General features: G+C 41.4%; 1 protein-coding gene across 2 annotated transcripts in view; it reads right to left on the bottom strand.

Moving 5' to 3' along the window:
- cadps2 (Ca++-dependent secretion activator 2) overlaps window positions 1-9,705 on the bottom strand; it is a 633,342-nt gene that overhangs the window by 3,385 nt on the left and 620,252 nt on the right. The window lies entirely within an intron of this gene.

Below are 9,705 nucleotides of genomic sequence, written 5' to 3'. Positions count from 1 at the left end.
CTCTAAAGCAAGGCCCTTGCTATATATATATATAAAAGCATAATTATAAGGCTACGAAAACCAAACAAATTTTATTTTATAGCGATTATACACTTGTATAAACATATTAATGGGTAGAATATTCAGATTCAGATTCTGATTGACAATAAACCATGCCAAATATTACACACTGGCCCTTTAAAGAAAAAAATGACCCTTTAACGGTGAAATCATTCTCAGATTGCCAACATAACACACACTGTAACACATCACCAAAATAAATGTTGGCATTGTACATTTCTGCAAAGCACGGATACTTTAGATTTGAACTTTATTATGTGGCCAATATGTTCAAACTTGACGTTTCAACAATGCTGTGGTTAATGTGTGGTTAGGTTTAGGCACAAAAAATACTTGGTTATGGTTAAGAAAAGATCATGTTTTGAGTAAAAATACACTGTTTTGGGAGCACAGTCCCCATTGGAAATGAAGCAATGGCTCAGTAAAGAAGAACTGCTTTTGTGGCACTATCCCCTGTAGCAAAACAGCCATGAGTCACTAAAAAACACCCACATTTGGTGGCTAAAAAGCCACTAGAAACAAAGCAAAGACTCGCTAAATCACAACTGCTTTTCATGGCACTACCCAGCAAGAAACGCAGCGACGTCTCAGTAAAAAAAAAAAAAGAAAAAAAAAAAAAAGAAAACAACTGCTTTTCATGCGTTAGTCCAACAGGAAACGCAGAGATATCTCAGTAAAGAACAATCACTTTTCGTGGCACTATCTCCACTATAAAAACAGTGATGAGTACATAAAACACCCGCGTTTGCTGCTGGAAACACAGCAATGATTGCTAAATCACAACCACTTTATTTGGCACTATCCCAACAGGAAAGGCAGTGACGTCTCCATGAGAAACAACAGCTTTTTGTGACACTGTCCCTGCTAGAAAAACTGTGATTAGTAGCTTAAAAAATCCCCATGTTTGCTGGCTAAAGAGCTGTTGGAAACTCAGTAATGACTCGCTAAATCACAACCGCTTTTCGTGGCACTAGAAAAAGCAGTGATGTCACGGCAAAAACAAACACTTTTTGTGGCACTATCTCCGCAAGAAAAACAGCTATGAGTTGCTACAAAGACCCACGTGGTGGCTAAAAGGACTCTGGAAACACAGCAATGATTTGACTTCTCAGTAAAAAAAACAACTGCTTTTCATGCACTATACCAACAGGAAACAGTGATGTCTCGGTAAAAAGCAACCAGTTTTCGTGACACTATTCCCAGTTGAAACACAGCAATGATGTGCTAAATTACAACTGGTTTTAACTGCACTACTTCAGCAAGAAACTCAACAATGTCTCGGTAAAAAACAACCACCCTTTGTGTCAAAATCTCTGCTAGAAAAACAACAATGACCGATCTTTGGTGGCTAAAAAGCAGCTGGAAACACAGCAGCACAACAGCTTTTAGTGACACCATCCTGGCAGAAAAAGCAGTGATGTCTCGGTAAATAAACATCCACTTTGTAGGCTGCTATGCCAACAACAACACAGCGATGTCAAACACGTTTGTGGCACTATCCCCACTAGAAAGACAGAGATGGGCTGCCACACAACCACATGTTTGGTGGCTAAAGAGCTGCTGGAAACAGAAATAAAATATGCCAACATTTTCTTTTGGTGACACTGGAAGAAGTAAAAAGATCGCCTGAGTCCATGGACTCTTACGCAAAAAGCACTTTTGACTTTGTATTTTAAAGAGAAGTTGTTTTTTGTCCATTCACTTTAATACATCTGTTGGACAGGAACTGTGGCTCACACAAACTTTGTTTTCAGCACTCAGCTGTGGCAGCTCCTGAACAAAAACACAAATAATTGTTGACTGTATGTTTGACTTTCACAATGAGACAAATTAAGCCAAAACCTCGAGTTTAACAAACTACCCTTTGACGTGAAGCATTAAAAAGGGACAAAGCATGGCCTTCTGAATGAGTCATACATGTACAGCTGTGTATAACAGATTTTCTAGTCTGGAGGATGTGACCTCAGACCACCAGAGCACATTCTCTACAGAAACCAGCTGAAAGCAGCTTCATTCATCGTCCTGAATGCATCCTCAAGCTGATTTTAAAGTCAGAAAACAAAGAACCAACATCCCGAGGAGTGTTTTTAAACCCTTCGCTGTGTTTGTTTTTTCCTGAAATATCCTTGAAAAGAACATAAATAAAAACAACATTATGTTAATGGCTGCTCTCAGAACAAGGACGGTTTATGGTTGTCATTTCTGCATGTTCGCCTGCGGAGGAGTTCACAAGATTGCCGTTTGCATGCTGGCAGCTTTAGAAACGCCTCGCTTCAGTCACGCCGATGACACTACAGTGTGAGGTCAAAGGATGTGTGGCATCGAAACGGCAAAACTCAAAGAGGGCGAAACATTTACTTATTCAAAAGGTACCAATTTACTGCACAACTCCTGAATGCTGCATGTCAAGGGAAGAGTTCATGGCTCTGCTTCGACCTTCGTAGATGGGAAAAAAAAATCAGGTTCCGTCTTTGTAATTTTCATTAAACGCTCTTCCTTCACACCTCCCGCCACCAGGCCATAGCTGCAGGGAAATCAAACGCACCTTTTCTCACCTGAAGAGCGATCCTCACTTACAGCAGCATTCAACATGCTGCTGGTAAAATGCACACATCAGGTGGCTTTATTCAGTTACCAGTCAAACAAGAATGCTCAGGGAAATTGCTCTGACACAGTAATGACCCGTAATATTCAGATGTGCTTCAAGAGCCACCGGCAGACTTAATTTCATACTGACAAGAACTGTAATTACCTTCCAATTTAAGAGAGAACAACAGTCCAAAGGTTATTTCATGCACTTGACAAAAGCCAAAACACGTCCACGATCATTCGTTGGTCACGCAAATATTTGATTCCATCTATTGTGGGAGCGACCTCTGACCCCCTTCACACCGGCTTCTTAATTATGGCAAAGTAATGAGGCAGTTTTTCCATTCAGTCCAAGTAGCTGCAAGGAAATGTGTGTTGACTTTCAAATGAGGATTCAAGATTAATCACAGGTCCTGGTTTTATTTCTTCTCTGCCCAGAGAGAAGAAATAAAGAATGTTCGCTCTGAAAATGTCGTACCTTGCTATCTGAGGGTCAACATACACCCACAAATTTGGTGCCTTTTCATGAACTTTTTTTTTTTTTTTGAACATTTTATGTCGACGATGTAGATGATGTAAACACCGCACTGTAGTTTTGTCGCTGTGATATGGTTGCTTTTGGCTGTCGAAGATTTTAATACGTTGAGTGTCAAATGTCTTTGAAGTTGTTTTTTTGTGCCAGAATCATGTCAAATTGATTTTTACGCATCAGAATCATCAGAGTCAACTCATTCCCAATCCGATGTTGACAAAAATCGATGCTTGGTCAGTGACTTCCGACGTCAGACACCAACAAAAAAAGCCTTCCCTTCACGCTGGCATGACACGTGGCAGATCGATGCTATTGTTGAACGGCGCCCAGCGGTGTCGGGGGAAATGTGGTGGGACAACAATGAAAGTTAGGGTGGCGAAAGTTTGAGTAGGGCGAGTGGGAGGGTTGGTGGATGGGCCTGACAACCACCAACTTTCACCTGGTAGGCTGGTGTTCATTTCCTGTAAGATTGTAAAGCCAAACCCTGTTCTTTTTTTACCTACTAACCCAACCACGTGTTTGTTGTTGAAAGAGACTGTATGCAAACTGTGCATTTCCTGTGAAAACAGAAGTGTATTTTGAAAACAGACAATTCATGTAACAGGCTGAAGTTGACACGGCGTCCCAGAACGTCAACAACCAACACACCCAGGGTACCTTGGACGTCGTATGTGGACGTGGAAAGTCCAAGACCAAACGTGGACATGTGACGAGATGTGTCAGAGTTGCCAGAATAAATGTCGGCATTGTACGTATCTGCAAACCACGGATACGTTACATTTGTATGTCATTATGTAGCAGATACATTGAAACTTTAGGTTTCATCATCGCTGGGCTTAACATGAGATTAAACAATAATGGCAACGCGTATCATGTCGACGTGACAGGACATCTTTTTCGTCTGCGTCTGACGCTGAAAGTCACTGTCCAAGCGCCGGTATTCGATGACTTTGGAGAGAGACCGGGTTGTGCAAATCACTGTATCTCCGACGCTGTCTAGCATGTGTGAGGCATGTCGCTAGCTTAGTACCTGCTAACGTGTGCTCACCTTTTTTTCTCTGATAACTTGAGATCCAGATGGTCAGGAGGTTTTTAGCGGGAGCTGAATTATCTGCATTAGTCTTCTTCTCTCCAAAACAAATGGACCAGGCGATTTAAACTGGCAACAATACTAAGTGAAGCAGTTTTCCATTTAAAAAATTATGCTTTTCCCATGGTCTTTTCACAGAGGCGCTGCTAACTACGGTGGCCGACACAAAAAGGCGAATGACCCTATCTAAAGCCAGTGTTTAGTTTGTCTGATATAGGCTACTGTAGAAACAAGGACCTGCTCCCTATGTAGCAGGGGCGATTGCTCTGAGACAAGGGAGGCTGAACGTCCCCTAAAATTTCATAGAAGAAATGGTCAAATATGAACTATTGAATATACATTAAAACAAGAATTATAGAAGATTATAGATTATAGAATAATATATTATTTCCAGTTTCTGCCAATGTATCTCCCTAAATCCTACACAGTGAAACTTTACTAATAAATGTATTTATTTATTTAAAAATGACTTTATTGCTTCCACTAAGCGTCTATGATCAGACCTGAGGCCATAGATTCGTTCTGCTCTTTGGAAATAATAGACCACAGAATGTAGCGATGATAACGTCCATTCAACTGAGTAATTTTTCTTTGTATCTGTACAAGATGAAGTGGAGACATTATTCTTCAACATCTGCTCAATTTTCCTCCATAATTTGAAGCATTTAAAGGTTTGCGGACACATCTTTGTTTCAATTTGTGCCACCTATACAGAAAATTTGCACCCACAAAATTTGCTTTGTGTTCAGTTTCACCACACCGAACATAATGAGACTGATGCTAATCAAAGAAATTCATGTAGGAAATGCACATCAACACTTTTACTTTCATGTAAGATAATGTGATGCAGTGTGTGATTATATTTGTCCTCTGTAATTTGTTTTTCTGTCTTTTTAATTGAGGGACTGCCTCTGTGTTTGAGATGTGTTGGACAAATAAACATGCTTTATGTGAAATGTATTTTATTCTGTTCTGTGTGTGACTGTGTGGAAAACTCAGGTGGACAGATTTAGCCTTTCCGTCTACAATATTGTCCTTTTTTCCCTTCATCCTACCTCCTTCATCATTTCCTCCTCCTCTCTCTCCACACTAAACATTTTTATGCTGGAATTCAAGTTGTATGCTAATCAGCTCGCTGACGATCGCCTCGCACTCTGAGTTAACAGATGCTCGAGGATGTTCAAATTACTGGATGATATTTGCTGCTCCTGGGGTGATTTCTTCTGGTTTCCTTCTCTCTCCTCCTCCTCCTCCTCCTCCTCCCTCTCTTCATCCGCTCAATGAAACATTTATTTGAGTCTCTGGGAGGCGAGTCTCCTTAGAGCAGCTAATCAGCTGCCTGACGGTCGCCTCGCGAGCCACGTTAACTGTCGTGGAAATTGAGTACGAAGACGCTCCTTAATTGAGCTGATTAGAGGACGAGAGTGAAAACAGATGGAGGGAATATGTGGGGGGAGAAGGGTGGAGGTCTGCACGGCATTGTGAGTCTGCATTAGTCCTGTCAGAAACAATTTCTGCATGATGAATGGAGGGTGGTTCCCTGATGGTGTCACAGTAATGATGTCGTTTCAAGGTTCGGCACACATTCTGCGTTTGACACACAAAAAGGTAATTTTGTTAAAATCAAAAGTAATTTTAACTATTAAGTCTAAAAATCTTATTTTAATTCCCAGGATTGAGTCCTAAAATATTATTCTGTTACATTAAAAATATCAGCAAGATGAGTTTGGTGTTTTTATGAGGTGTCATTTTCTTGATTGTAGAGCTGCAATCTGCTTCATACGGTTTCATTTCAAGAAGCTGACGCCCGTTTCTAGAGAATATAAATAAAACTACAACAGGAAAATATGCACTGGACTAAAAATGTCATTTGTCTTAAGGAACAAAAGGTTTCGTCTGTGAACTCCTAAAATTTTGATTCCTCCAAAGCAGGGGTGGGCGACGTGCGGCTCCAGAGCCACGTGTGGCCCCTCTCAAGTGTCACTGTCGCTAAAACAAGGTGTATGGAAAATAATTACTTTTTAACATCAATTACATTTTAATTATTGTGGGCCTAAAGTGATTCTTACTTTCTCCAGTTGTAAAAATGTGTAGCCGATACATCTACTAAAAAAATGTTTTAACATTACATGAATAAAAATGTGGTGTATGTCTACAGCAGAGGTCGGCAACCTGCGGCTCCAGAGCCACATGTGGGTCTTACGCCCGTCTCAGTGGCTCACTGTGGCTTAAAATTCAATGGAAATGAATAAAGTTTTTTCTTTTTACATCTTAATTTTTCATTGTTGTAGGTCAAAAAATATTCTTACATTCTCCAACTGTGATAATGTGAAGCCTGTACATTGGATAAATAAATGTTTTAACATTGTGTCAACTAAAATGGCCTCTGTGCGTCTGCGGCCTGGCGCCATTTCCTCTAAATTTTGCTGACTCTCAGAAGCGGTGGCTGGTCTTGAGTCTCCAATGGAAAAAAACATGTATAATTTAATAATCCACGGACTTGTTTGTTTTCAGCACTAACACTGTAAAGTTACAGAACGAAATAATCATAAATAGCCATAAACTTACATCCATTGGTTTGTGGACTGCTGTTCTGAAGTGTCTCATTCAGCATTTCAGCTGTTGCCATCTTGTTTTTTTGGAGCCAGAAGTGACCATATTTGGATGCAAGGGTGTAGCTGTGAAGGAGCGAGGGGTGGATCTGAGTCCTAGATTGTGGTGACGCCTCGCCAAAAGCCTGTCACTCAAGCGGCTCGCTGGGTAACTTTAAGCGTGAGTAAAATGTAAGCAGGTGAGTTGTATAAAAATGAAATCCCTGTGCAGTTGTCATGAATGTTGACATTAGCTATAAAGATTAATACATGATAACGATTAAGATTTTTGTAGCAGGCTGTTAACATGTTTCTTCGACGTATTCTCAGAATGGTTCATATGATATCCTACAAATTTGTGCCCCATGAAGGACGTTACGTCCTTAATGTACAGTTTTGTATTAAGGTAAGAAACATGGTGCGGACGCACCTTAAAATGAGTCAAAGTTAACACCGAAGTCAGTTGTTTTGTGATCCTTGCATAACCCCAACCTGCCTCCTTACAGGCGTTCCAGACTGCTCCCTTGTTCACTGCCGTCAGCGCATTGGTCACGAGATTGCAGCCTTACAAAATAAATGTTGAATTCATTTTTTCAGCCTTGGAGGTTGCAGCTTGTAAACAGTCCACTGCAGAGCAGCCACTGTGTGTTAGGATGTATTAGTGAGTGCTTATTTAGACCTGTTAGTGAGGTTGAAAGGCTAATTTAGACTTAATCAGCGATGTTACTTTCATTTTTACAGGGCTCAAATATGTTTCGCTGCTCCAGAGGTTTTCGTTTTTTTTTTTGGCCAACAATGTGTTGATTCTAAAGCCTGCAGAACGCTGGTCTGAAGGAAATCATTTGGATTTTCTTCACGTCCTTTTCTTGATTCTTGTGCAACCATCTGCTTTATTTTTGTCCTCTCTCGAGACACTGACACCAATTTCTAAAAAAATAAAAGAATTCTGAATGTCAACAAAAGCGCGTCAAGAAAAAAGTGGCATAATCTCAAACATTTTATCTTAAAGACTTCCTGAAGCTTAAACGACTTCTTGTTAAAAGATTTATTTATTTATTTACAGCATGCAGGTTCGTCCTCGTCAGCTGCTTCATCAAGGTGATATGGCTGCTAATGTGAAGAGGATGAAGTTCTGTGTGTGTGTGTGTGTGTGTATGTGTGTGTGTGTGTGTGTGTGTGAGGGCATGCATTACACTCCTCATCCACACAAAGACGCTCCCTGGTGAGCACTTGTACACAAATAGGCGGACAGGCACATGTGAGCATGCACACGCAGATAAAAAAAAGGAAACGTGTTTACAGCTGCGTGCTGACGCCCCACGTGTTCGCCCGCTCTAACAGCCTCTTTCTTCTTCTTTCTATCCGTCTGTGTTCACAAACCTTCTGCTAAAAGAAAAGGTGCCTTAAATGAATTTGACTTCGACTCGCTCAGACGCACGTAAACAAGACAATTGCATACCCATAATGCTCCTGGTGGGAGGCCTGATGCTGCTGTATGAACACACACTTTACTTTCTTTGTTACACACAAACTGTAGGTTTTGTGTGTGTGTGTGTGTGTGTGATATGTTGAAGGGCTGAGCGGAGACACTTCGAGGCCCCGCCGTCACCTCCTCCTCGGTGCATGACTGGGCGCTTCTGAGCTCCATTAGACTCATTCTCCTCAACCCCCCCACACACACTCTCTTTCAGCACACACACACTCGAGCCTCAGTCACAATACTCTGAACCCTCAGAGGAGGCAGCGGGTGGCAGAAATCCATCGCTCGGCTTCGTGCTGCTAATGTGTACGAAGGTCTGAGCTGCCATGTCCGCTGCATTGACTCACGGCGGCGAGCTGAGGCGTGTTTGGCAACTCTGCGCTAAAATATTCTTATAAATCTGAATCCTGGCGGGGGGTGGTCGGTGAAGAAAACGGGCAGCGTGGGATGGAGGGATGGATGCACGGATGGACAGGTGGAGGCGTGGAGGTGTGTTTGCGGCTCCTGCAGAGCGAGCCGACAGCTCTCGGTGTTTCCTAAGTGATAAACAGGTCAACAGAAGCAGTCGGTGTTTTCAGCCTCCAAGCGACCTGCTGCTGCTCCGAAACTGGAGAATCAAACCTCACCAACAGTACGCACACCTGACTGTGAGCTCCATTTGTAAAGGTCTTTATCAGCCGAGTGTGCTTTCATGCATTTACTGTGTGTCTTATGAAAAGATCCGATAGAATAAAACCTTATTGTCAAAATCTCATGCTAAATGCCTTTAAAAATATCTGAGTGGAAACAAGTTTCTACGACTGAATGAGGTGGAAAAGTTTCTCTGAGGATAAAAAGAAAATATGAAACAGGATTCACTTGAGCTTTGACTGAAGAGCTGCAAACATCAGGTCTGCGTGGAGCGATGAAGAGACTGTAACCTTCCTCACATTATGACACAAACAGAAACATCACACTTCCACCATGTCTTCTATTGTCTGAGCTTTGACTGGTGCTCTTTTATGACCTCATCTTGTTAAACCAGCTCGTTCTCATTCCCAACTCAACACCTACTCACTATGCTTCTGCACCCGAATCAATGCTATACTATGTTATTATTTTATTGTGACACACATTGTGACACATGGTCATTTTATTGTGGTTTTAAATATAAGTTGAAATGATATCGATGTTTGAATTTGTATGTTTTTAACAGTGTCAGCACATTTTAACAATACCGCAGTACTAGTCCATACCCACTGAGTGCACAGTGGCCCACGTACAATTTCACATGGTGTGTGTTTGGGATACAGGTCATAGGAAATTGCAGATTAAATAGTCAACTGAACCCATTAAGAAGAGCAATGTATTCAGACAGAGTGTT

The sequence above is a fragment of the Epinephelus moara genome, chromosome 20 (assembly GCF_006386435.1).
Source record: "Epinephelus moara isolate mb chromosome 20, YSFRI_EMoa_1.0, whole genome shotgun sequence".
NCBI classification, from domain to species: domain Eukaryota; kingdom Metazoa; phylum Chordata; class Actinopteri; order Perciformes; family Serranidae; genus Epinephelus; species Epinephelus moara.
The sequence above is the reverse complement of the archived record's forward strand: the minus strand, read 5'-3'. Positions and strand labels throughout refer to the sequence as shown.